At 52.1% G+C, this 10,160-nt stretch overlaps 1 long non-coding RNA gene across 1 annotated transcript; it reads right to left on the bottom strand.

Annotated features, from left to right (window-relative positions):
• Positions 1–5,075: 5,075 nt before the first annotated feature.
• On the bottom strand, positions 5,076–9,375 carry LOC120381879. Its single transcript, XR_005588170.1, has 3 exons — positions 9,317–9,375; positions 8,500–8,626; positions 5,076–5,134 (listed from the first exon to the last, which is right to left on the bottom strand). It is a non-coding gene; the product is annotated as an uncharacterized LOC120381879 (long non-coding RNA).
• Between the last annotated feature and the right edge of the window lie 785 nt (positions 9,376–10,160).

Here is a 10,160-nt window from a genome sequence, read left to right as displayed (position 1 = left end):
CCAGAGACAATCCAGGATAGTAGGGATGGAAACCTGTCCTGGGACCAAGTTACTCTGATCGCACCAGTGCGAGAAACGCTTCCACTTGGCGAGATAAGTCGTCCTGGTGGAAGACTTCCTACTTCCCAAGAGGACCTGTTGTACCGAAGCAGAGCAGCAGAGCTCGGATTGGTTCCACCACGCAGGAACCATGCAGTGAGATGAAGGGACTGCAGGTCTGGGTGGTGAAGCCTGCCGAAGTCCTGTGTTATGAGGTCCGGCCACAGTGGCAGGGGAATCGGATCCGCCACTGAGAGGTCGAACAACAGGGTGTACCAGTGCTGCCTCGGCCATGCTGGAGCAATGAGGATCAGGTTGGCTCTGTCCCTGCGGAGCTTGAGAAGGACTCTGTGAACAAGGGGAAACGGCGGAAAGGCATAAAATAGGTGCCTTGTCCACGGGAGGAGGAATGCGTCTGAGAGGGAGCCTGGGGAGCGTCCTTGGTAGGAGCAGAACACCTGGCATTTCCTGTTCTCTCGGGAGGCAAAGAGGTCTATGCAGGTAAAGCCCCACCTCCGGAAAACGGAATGGATGATGTCAGGACGGATCGACCACTCGTGAGACAGGAAGGATCTGCTGAGGCGATCTGCCAGAGTGTTCTGGACTCCTGGGAGAAAAGACGCTACCAAATCGATTGAGTGGGCTATGCAAAAGTTCCACAGGTGAGTGGCTTCTTGGCGAAGTAGGGAGTAGCACGCCCGCCCTGCTTGTTTATGTAATACATGGTCGTCGTGTTGTCTGTGAACACAGATACACAGTGGCCTTGGAGATGGACCCGAAACACCTGGCATGCTAGACGGACTGCCCTCAGCTCCTGCACATTGATATGCAGGGTCAGCTCCTGGGGCAACCAGAGGCCTTGAGTGTGAAGGTTCCCGAGGTGGGCACCCCAACCCAGAGATGATGGGTCTGTGGTTAGTGCCACCGAGGGTTGAGGAGGGTGGAACGGCATCCCTGCGCAAACTACAGTGAGGTCCAGCCACCAAGTGAGGGAGTCGAGAACCGTCCTGGGGATAGTGATCACCGAATCTATATTGTCTCTGTGTGGACGGTATAGAGAAGCAAGCCAGGTTTGGAAGCACCGGTCGCAGTCTCACGTACTTGGTCACAAAGGTGCAGGACGCCATGTGACCTAATAGACCGAGGCAGGTGCGCACCGACGTTGTCGGGAAGGATTGAAAACTTCGAATGATCGAAGACATTGACTGAAAACGTGGCAGAGGAAGGCAGGCCCTGGCCAGATTGGAGTCCAGAACTGTTCCAATAAAGTCTATTCTCTGCGTTGGAGTCAGGGTAGACTTTTCTACATTGATCATGAGGCCGAGCCTCCCAAAGAGGTCTTTGACGACACACAGGTGCTGTGATACTTGCACCTGGGAAGTCCCTTGAATGAGCCAATCGTCGAGGTACGGGTAGACGTGTATTCGACGACGGCGGAGGGAGGCAGCTACAACGGCCATACATTTGGTGAAGACTCTCGGGGCCGTAGAAAGACCGAAGGGAAGCACCGTGAACCGGAAGTGCTGTTGGTTGACCACAAAACGGAGAAACCGTCTGTGCGGCGGGTAAATGGCGATATGGAAATACACGTCCTTCATATCGAGGGCGGCATACCAGTCTCCCGGATCCAGGGATGGGATGATGGTCCCCAAGGATACCATGCGGAACTTGAGCTTTATCATGAATTTGTTGAGTTCTCGCAGGTCGAGGATCGGTCGTAGACCCCCCTTTGCCTTGGGGATTAAAAAGTAGCGGGAACAGAACCCCTTGCCCCTCATGTCCTCTGGCACCTCTTCTATGGCTCCCAGCGTTAGGAGCGCCTGAACCTCTTGTAAGAGGAATTGCTCGTGAGAGGGGTCCCTGAAGACGGACGGGTGGGGAGGGTGGGATGGGGGTGGAGAAACAAATTGGAGGTGGTATCCTGTTTCCACCGTGCAAAGGACCCAACGGTCAGAGGTGAGCTGGGACCATGCAGGAGGAAATGGGAGAGGCGGTTGAAGAAGGAGGGAGAAGGATCCGGCAGGGAAACTGGTGGGCCGTCCTCAAACATCCCATCAAAAGTTTTGTTTTGGCCCCGTAGGTGGTTTAGGGGGCGCTTGACTTTGGTTTCCTGAAGGCCAGACTGTCTCCACCGATTGCCCCTGCCGCGCCGCCTGGTCGTATTCTGGCGCGGTCTAGGCTGGTTATAAGGGCGGTATGGTTGGGGCCAGAAGGACCTATGTTGGGTCACCGCGTGTGCATACCCAACGAGCGCATTATGACTCGACTGTCCTTGAGGCTCTGCGCAGATCCGAGAAAAGGCCCTGGCCCTCAAAGGTAAATCCTGAATTGTCTGCTGCAATTCTGGGAAGGCCTGAAGCTTGTAGCCAGGAGATGCGTCTCATCGTTACTCCCGGACACAAGCGTTCTGGCTGCTGAGTCCGCTGCATCCAGAGAGGCCTGGAGGGAAGTTCTCGCCACTTTTTACCCTCCTCTAGTAGGGCCAGAAACTCTGCGTGGGACTCCTGGGGAAGGAGTTGTGCAAACTTCCCCACAGACACCCACGTATTAAAATTATAACGACTTAGGAGGGCCTGCTGGTTTGCCACCCTAAGTTGGAGGCCTCCAGCCGAGTAGATCTTACGGCCTAGGAGGTCCATGTGCCTAGCCTCCTTCGCCTTAGGAGCCGGTGCTTGCTGGCCATGACGCTCCTGTTCGTTCACGGATTGGACAACCAGGGGGCAGGGAGGTGGGTGGGTGTAGGACCATATATTTTCTTGGCGGGGACCATATATTTTCTCTCTACTCCCCTAGCTGTAGGTGTAATAGAAGCTGGGGATTGCCAAATTGTGTCTGCATTGGCTTGAATAGTGCGGATGAATGGGAGAGCCACTCGAAGGGGCACATCCGCCGATAATATGTCTATGACAGGGTCCTCTATTTCAGCAACCTCCTCCACTGGCAAATTCATGTTTTGTGCTACTCTCCGCAAGAGGTCTTGATGGGCCCGGAGGTCAATAGGCGGAGGACCAGAGGAGGATGTTCCTGCCACTGCCTCATCAGGAGAGGAGGAGGAGGAGAGGCCCGGTACCAACGGGTCCTGAGGTGGGTCATGGACCGGCAGAGCACCATCTGCATCTGGTGGAATCTCAGGGTCTGCAGATTGAAGTGGATCCTCGTCCGTGCCCGCGGGAGGAGGATGGCTTACAGTCGCTTCAGGAACCCTGTGCTCTGAGGGGCCGGAGCGTTGAGCCACAAGTGGGGCACCTTGGGCCTCGTGATATGCCCATGGAGTCCAAAAGGCCCATTGATGAGGACCTTGCTCCTGGCTTTGTGCCTCTGGATGGTGGCATGGAATATCAGATGCCCGGTCCTGGCGGTAAGAAGCACTCCCAGCCCAAGACGATATTGATGTGTGTCTCGAAGGACACGGCGGGGCCGAGAGACCCTGGTAAGGTACTGCTGTTGCTGACGTGCGGTCATGGGGCGGTACCAGTGAGCGGTACCGGTTTTGTCGGTGCCGCGAACGAAACCGGGACCTTCTACTGTGCCAGTGCCGGGAGGTCGACCGGGATCTCGAGTCCCTGTGCCGAGAGTGACTGCGGACGACGGTACTGAGATCGGTACCGAGAGCCGGATCGGTACCGGGAGTATCTGTCCGGTGATCGACATCTTGAACATCTCCGCGAGTACGACCAGTACCGCGATGGAGAGCGGTGCCGGGACTGCGAGCGGTGCCGGGATTGGGAACGGCGGGAGCGGGAACGTCTCCGAGACTGAGACCTGGAAAGACGTCTCTCCGGTGGACCAACAGAAGGAGGCCTTATGAGGGCCGGCTTGCCGATGGATTGGATAACCCACACCGGCGGTTGAGGCTGCATCGACTCCATCAGCATGATGAGCTCTCTTGCCATTGAGACTGTCTCCGGCGTAGAAGGGAGAGCGAGCTCGATCACAGCGTCAGCCGGGGAGCTATGTGGCACCGGACTCAACAGCCCTTGCGGTACCAGAATCGACGGTGCCGCGCTAGGAGCAGCTGCCAACTGCAGTGCCTGTGTTGACAGTGCCGCAGCCGTTACTGGGGTCTGACGGACGGACTTTGATGCTTCCTCCTTTTGCGAGGATGGGGTCGGAGCAGTACATCGTTTCCCCATCGGGGAAAGGGAGCGGTGCCGGAGAGCCGGTGCCGGCAGATGTCAGTGCCAGGAGTCCTTCTTGGTACCAGAGCGATACGGTGCTGAAGGTGCGCTCCTCACCGATGCGGTCTGTTGGGCGGTCGGTGCCGGCACCGTGGGACTAAAGGCCGATTCCATAAGGAGCTGCTTTAGTCGGAAGTCCCGCTCCTTCTTGGCTTGAACGACTTGCAAATTCGGCACTTGTCTGTCAAGTGGGATTCTCCTAAACACTTTAGGCAGGAGTCATGAGGATCCCCACCGCATCGGCTTCTAGCACGCCGAGCAGGGTTTAAATCCCGGCGCCTTGGGCATGAGCCCGCACCGGGTTGGAGGAAAGGGGGGCTACTCCCCCAATCCCCTGCTTAACTATATACACTAACTATGAAAAACGTACTAAAACTAACTATAACTACAAGAGCTTGAACTATATACACGATAAAGGGTAAATAACTCCGAGAAGCTAGGGATGTGGAGGTCAGCAAGCCACTCTCCACAGTTCCAACGACCGTCACGGGCGGTAAGAAGGAACTGAGGGGCGGATGGGTCGGCAGGGTATATATCCGGTGCTATAGCGGCGCCACTCCAGGGGCGCCCAGCCGACCCACCGAGTGTTGCTAGGCTAAAATCTTCCGACGAGCGTGCACGCAGCGTGCACACTTACTGGAATGGATATGAGCAAGCACTCGAAGAAGAACTATATTTACCCTGAGGATATAACCCCTGCTAGGGACAATAATGAACTGAGAGACCTCCCAAGGGCTTTGTTGGGCATCCCAGATGTTTCCTTCAGGCACTTACAGATTCTGAGGTGGTTTAATGTTTCTCACCTGTGCAGGGAGATCTCAGGATCTCTCTTTCCTCTGAACCCTGGAGGTCTGGGACGCATGGCTCTTCCCCTTGTTCCAGCTGGGAGATCACATCATGCTGGAAAACTAGAAACCCTGCTCAGATGAAAGAAAACGAAGGAATTCAGTTGATTTCATAAGACTTGGTCATAAAAAAACATTCTATTAATTTAACTTCAGTGCTTAGTGTGACCTGGTGGGCCAGGGGCAGTTCTCACTGAAAATGCCAAAGTTAGGGCAGGCTGAAAAAGGGAGAGCAGATGCTCCCAAAACTGCTGGTTAACACTGAAGTTAAACTCACCGACCAGTCACCAGCTGTGCTTCTGATCCCCCACATGGGTTATCGAGAAGCTGAAAAAAGAAATCACACGGCCCCCTTTATTCCATCCCAGTTCTCTGGCTCCTAATCAGCAACTAGGTCCAGTACAGTGAGAGGTTATTTAAAAACTCTGCTCACATAAACAAAGTGTTCCTCTGACCCCAAAGGCTCAGCCACATCACCAGGTCAGTATAGGTTTGGATATTACCCGAAATTCCATCCTTCCAGCCAATCCTTTAGCATCTAAACTAAAGGTTTAAACGAAAGAAAGAAAGACGTTAAATGGGAAAGCAGTCAGATACATTCCAAAATTGATATATCAGGTTAGGTAATAATTGGAAATATACCAATCTCCTAGAAGTGGAAGGGACCTTGAAAGGTCATTGAGTCCAGCCCCCTGCCTTCACTAGCAGGACCAATTTTTGCCCCAGATCCCTAAGTAGCCTCCTCAAGGATTGAACTCACAACCCTGGGTTTAGCAGGCCAATGCTCAAACCACTGAGCTATCCCTCCCCCCATTCTTAGCAGTATTGGTGAGTTGCTGGCTTGAAAGTCCATCTGGAACACATCCACAGATTGGATGGGTCATTCAGTCCTTTGTTCCAGAGTTCAGTTTGTAGAGAAGTTGCTCCAGAGGTAGGAAGGGGGATTGCAGATAAAATGGAGATGATGCAGCTGCCCTTTATATTCCTTTTGCCATGTGGCTTGTACGTCCTGTGTCCCAAACACAAGATTCACAGCATGTGGCATGGAAAAGCCTTGGAGTTCTCAGTAGACAGGCATACCCTGACATGTCTTGCTGACTCAATAGGTGTATCCCCTTGGTCCTTTCCATGGGCTCATTGTACAGCTGATGACCCTCAATGGGCCATCAAACAGGCTAGGCAGTGTTGATGTCAATATGTCTGGGGGTGTCACCCAGAAACACTGCACAAGTCTAGAAATACAGAATCATAGAATCTCAGGGTTGGAAGGGACCTCAGGAGGTCATCTAGTCCAACCCCCTGCTCAAAGCAGGACCAAACCCAACTAAATCATCCCAGCCAGGGCTTTGTCAAGCCTGACCTTAAAAACCTCTAAGGAAGGAGATTCTACCACCTCCTTAGGTAACCCATTCCAGTTCCTCACCACTCTACTAGTGAAAAAGTTTTTCCTAATGTCCAACCTAAACCTCCCCCTCTGCAACTTGAGACCATTACTCCTTGTTCTGTCATCTTCTACCACTGAGAACAGTCTAGATCCATCCTCTTTGGAACCCCCTTTCAGGTAGTTGAAAGCAGCTATCAAATCCCCCCTCATTCTTCTCTTCTGCAGACTAAACAATCCCAGTTCCCTCAGCCTCTCCTCATAACTCATGTGCTCCAGTCCCCTAATCATTTTTGTTGCCCCCCGCTGGACTCTCTCCAATTTATCCACATCCTTCTTGTAGTGTGGGGCCCAAAACTGGACACAGTACTCCAAATGAGGCCTCACCAGTGCTGAGTAGAGGGGAATGATCACGTCCCTCGATCTGCTGGAAATGCCCCTACTTATACAATCCAAAATGCCATTAGCCTTCTTGGCAACAAGGGCACACTGTTGACTCATATTCAGCTTTTCGTCCACCGTAACCCCTAGGTCGTTTTCTGCAGAACTGCTGCCCAGCCATTCGGTATAGATATAGTTATAGATATACCCTACATATCTATAACTCACAATACAAAGGTGATACAAACATAGAAACAATATTATCATACTTGGCAAATCATAACATTTTCACTGACACCTTACATGGCATATCTAGCACGATTCATTGCAATTTTATCAGATTATATTATTATTTTATTATTAATACCAAAGTGTCTCACAATTCCATACAGTGTCACACTTGGTAAACCAGTGAATTCCCAGGACCAGTACCCCAGGTCCTTGAAGATGCTGAACACTATGCTTATGAGGGATTGAAATACCCACATATCTGCTGGGAACACACACACAGACACTGTGTCAGTCTATACCCCTGTGTTCACTCTTCTAGAAAATTATGATCAATTTTGTACACAGTATGGCTTGTGAGGTATCATTTGAAAACGCATAATCTTCTGAATATTATCCTCCTGTTAAAATGTGTAGTAACACTGTATGTAAAGTTATGAGATTTTACTGTATGATATTACTGAAAAAGTTACAATTCTGGGGAACACCCACAGAGCAGTTCCTCAGAGACAGCAAGGCAAACAGCTGGTCAAACAGCCATTCTCCTGCAGGGGGAAGGTGTGAAGAAGACATTTACATTCCATCACAGGGACCTCTTGAAGCTGTTGTGGAAAACAACCACATGATTGATTTTGAATCAGCTCAGCCTGAGGCTCTTTTCTTGGTTAAAAGTGCGCAGGGGGCAACAGCTATTGGAATACTGACCCCCTGAGCTAAAAATCACACAAGCCTTTTAAAGCTTAAAACCCCAAACAACGACACATACGTTGCACGTTAATTTCCTTACTTGGAATATATTGCAAAATATGATGCAGGTCAAAAGCAAGCTGAACAATCAGTTTTCCATATTCGGCCTTTCCTGTTATTGTTATTACACCTGGTGACATGGGAGCAAGACTCTGCATGTCTCAAGAAATGTCACTACCAACCTAGGCCATTTTCACATGCTGGGATGCAATCAAGATCAGTGAGTTGTGTCATCTGTAACCCTGGGTGAGATTCAGTCTTCTGCTGCTGGAAATCCCCTGTCTGGATACCCTCAGCCAGCATTCAAGGACGCACCAAGTGTCTGTGTGAAAAGTAACCCTGGACCAGCAGCTCTGACTCCAGCCGCCTGCTTGTTACATCCCAAGCACTTTCTGGTTTGGGTAGAGAAGGCTCAGGGTTTGAGAGAAGGCCGGGGGTAGGAAGCTTCTGTTCATTACGCTGGACCTAACCCCCAGTTTTACTTGAGTAAAGAGGAGATATTTGACATTGTGTGATACTGCTCCTGTGCTCTGTTCCCAAAGTGTTCTGCAGCAGGGGAGGGTCTCTGGCAGTGTGTGTGTGTCACTGGCATATTGGGGTGATGCTGAAACAGGACAGGGTAGAGGTGGCATTGTGGGGCTGGCGTGAACCTTAACTCTTCATTTCCCCTTCCAAGAACGGAGGGGACAGGAACCCTTACCCAGCGAGGTCACAGTCTCATAGTTCTGCTGCATGACATCCCAGTAGAGGGCTCTCTGAGTGGGGCCCAGCAGAGTGTACTCTTCCTTGGTGAAATGCACAGCCACCTCCTCGAAGGTCACAGGCCCCTGAAAGAGCAAGAGTCCAACACTTAGCACCTGCTGCCCCACTCACAGCCCCACTATTTGTGGCAGAGAGGAGCGAATCAAATGGAAGCTCTGGGTGGATCGCAGTCAACAGAGTCCCACCCCCACCCCGCTCAGCATATCCAGCAAATACCAGGGTGAGGGGACGAAGAGAGCCCCTTGTCTCTCCCAGCAGTTCCATCACACACCTACTAGCCACCGACTGATACAGGAGATGGAGCCCCTAGCAGGGTCCAGGGAGAGCTCCCTGGTAGGAAGCTCAATAACCTCCTCATTGTGAGGAGCGGGATATGAAGGGAGAGGCAGCTCCAATAAGCCTGACTCATGGGTGCCCCCTTCATATCTCACAGCAGCCGCTGGTTAGTGAGCTCAGGCTCCAGCACTGGGAGTCTGGTCAGTTTGATAGCTCCATGTAGGTGGGCTATTTTCTTTCTTCACAAATTAGGGCATTTCCACCGCCGAACCTCCTGGGTCTGTTCCTAGAATCTAGGCCACTTATTAAATAACTCCCAGCAGGTTTGCTACACCCTGGCCTCCTCCTTTCCCCACGCTGTGAATTTCTTGTCCCGCTCCAACCTCCAGACCAGACTGTGCAAACCTTCCAACCTCTGGTGTATTTGCTGTCCCTCTCCTCCAGCAGGAACCCACCAGCAACCCCCCGATAATCTCTACCTGAGTTGGCTCCACTGCAGCCATTTCTCTTCCCTGTCCCACGCCAGGCTGGGATGCGCTGGAGCAAAACATGGACGTCATTCTGCAGCCTGTCTGGGGGAGAAGGGCAGTTGTGGGCGTTTCAGAACCGGTTTTAGTTAATTACACATCAGAATCCCCCAGGCCTTTTCCCTGCAGAAAGACACCCTAGATCCTGCCATGCTGGGAAATGCTCAGTCTGTTTATTACAATGTAGATCTGGCCCCTCCTGCCAGGCTAAGCCCAGACACATTTTTAACCTCCCTTCTCCCTCCCCTCACCCCCTAACAAAGTCTCTGAACACAAGGCTAGAAAAGAGCAGAACCAAAGGAGTCACTGTGGGGGATTCCCTCCGACACTGACCCCACGGCAGCCACACCCCAGCAGGGGGAATATGGAGTCAGGAACTGGCTTTTCCTCTGTCTGATCCTTGTTTTGTTCACTGGAAAATGGTTCTGACCAGGGACGCAGCAATACATGTGTCTGGGTGGACTAGAGAGCTAGAAATCTCTCCCTCCATTCATTTCTCCCACTGCCCCTTTCAGTCTCTCCTTCCCCTGTCCTCTCTCCCTGCCCCTCTGGCTGGGAAGGTCCCATTCCTGGGGGCTTTGCTCTCCCATGGCTGGATTTTCTCCTGGCAATTGCTACTGGGAGGAGAAATGAGGAGGGGCTGTTTGTGCAGAGTCACTTTCATGCCAGTCCCCAGCACTTTCCCTGAGGTCTGTCAGTTACCTGGAGACTCTGGCTCAGAATTTAGTATTAACAGGGCCCAGGGCTGCCCTAGAGGGCTAGGAACAGCTGGAGAAAGTCATCCCCTGGGCCGGGC

The sequence above is a fragment of the Mauremys reevesii genome, linkage group 14 (genome assembly GCF_016161935.1).
Source record: "Mauremys reevesii isolate NIE-2019 linkage group 14, ASM1616193v1, whole genome shotgun sequence".
Taxonomy (NCBI): domain Eukaryota; kingdom Metazoa; phylum Chordata; order Testudines; family Geoemydidae; genus Mauremys; species Mauremys reevesii.
The sequence above is the reverse complement of the archived record's forward strand: the minus strand, read 5'-3'. Positions and strand labels throughout refer to the sequence as shown.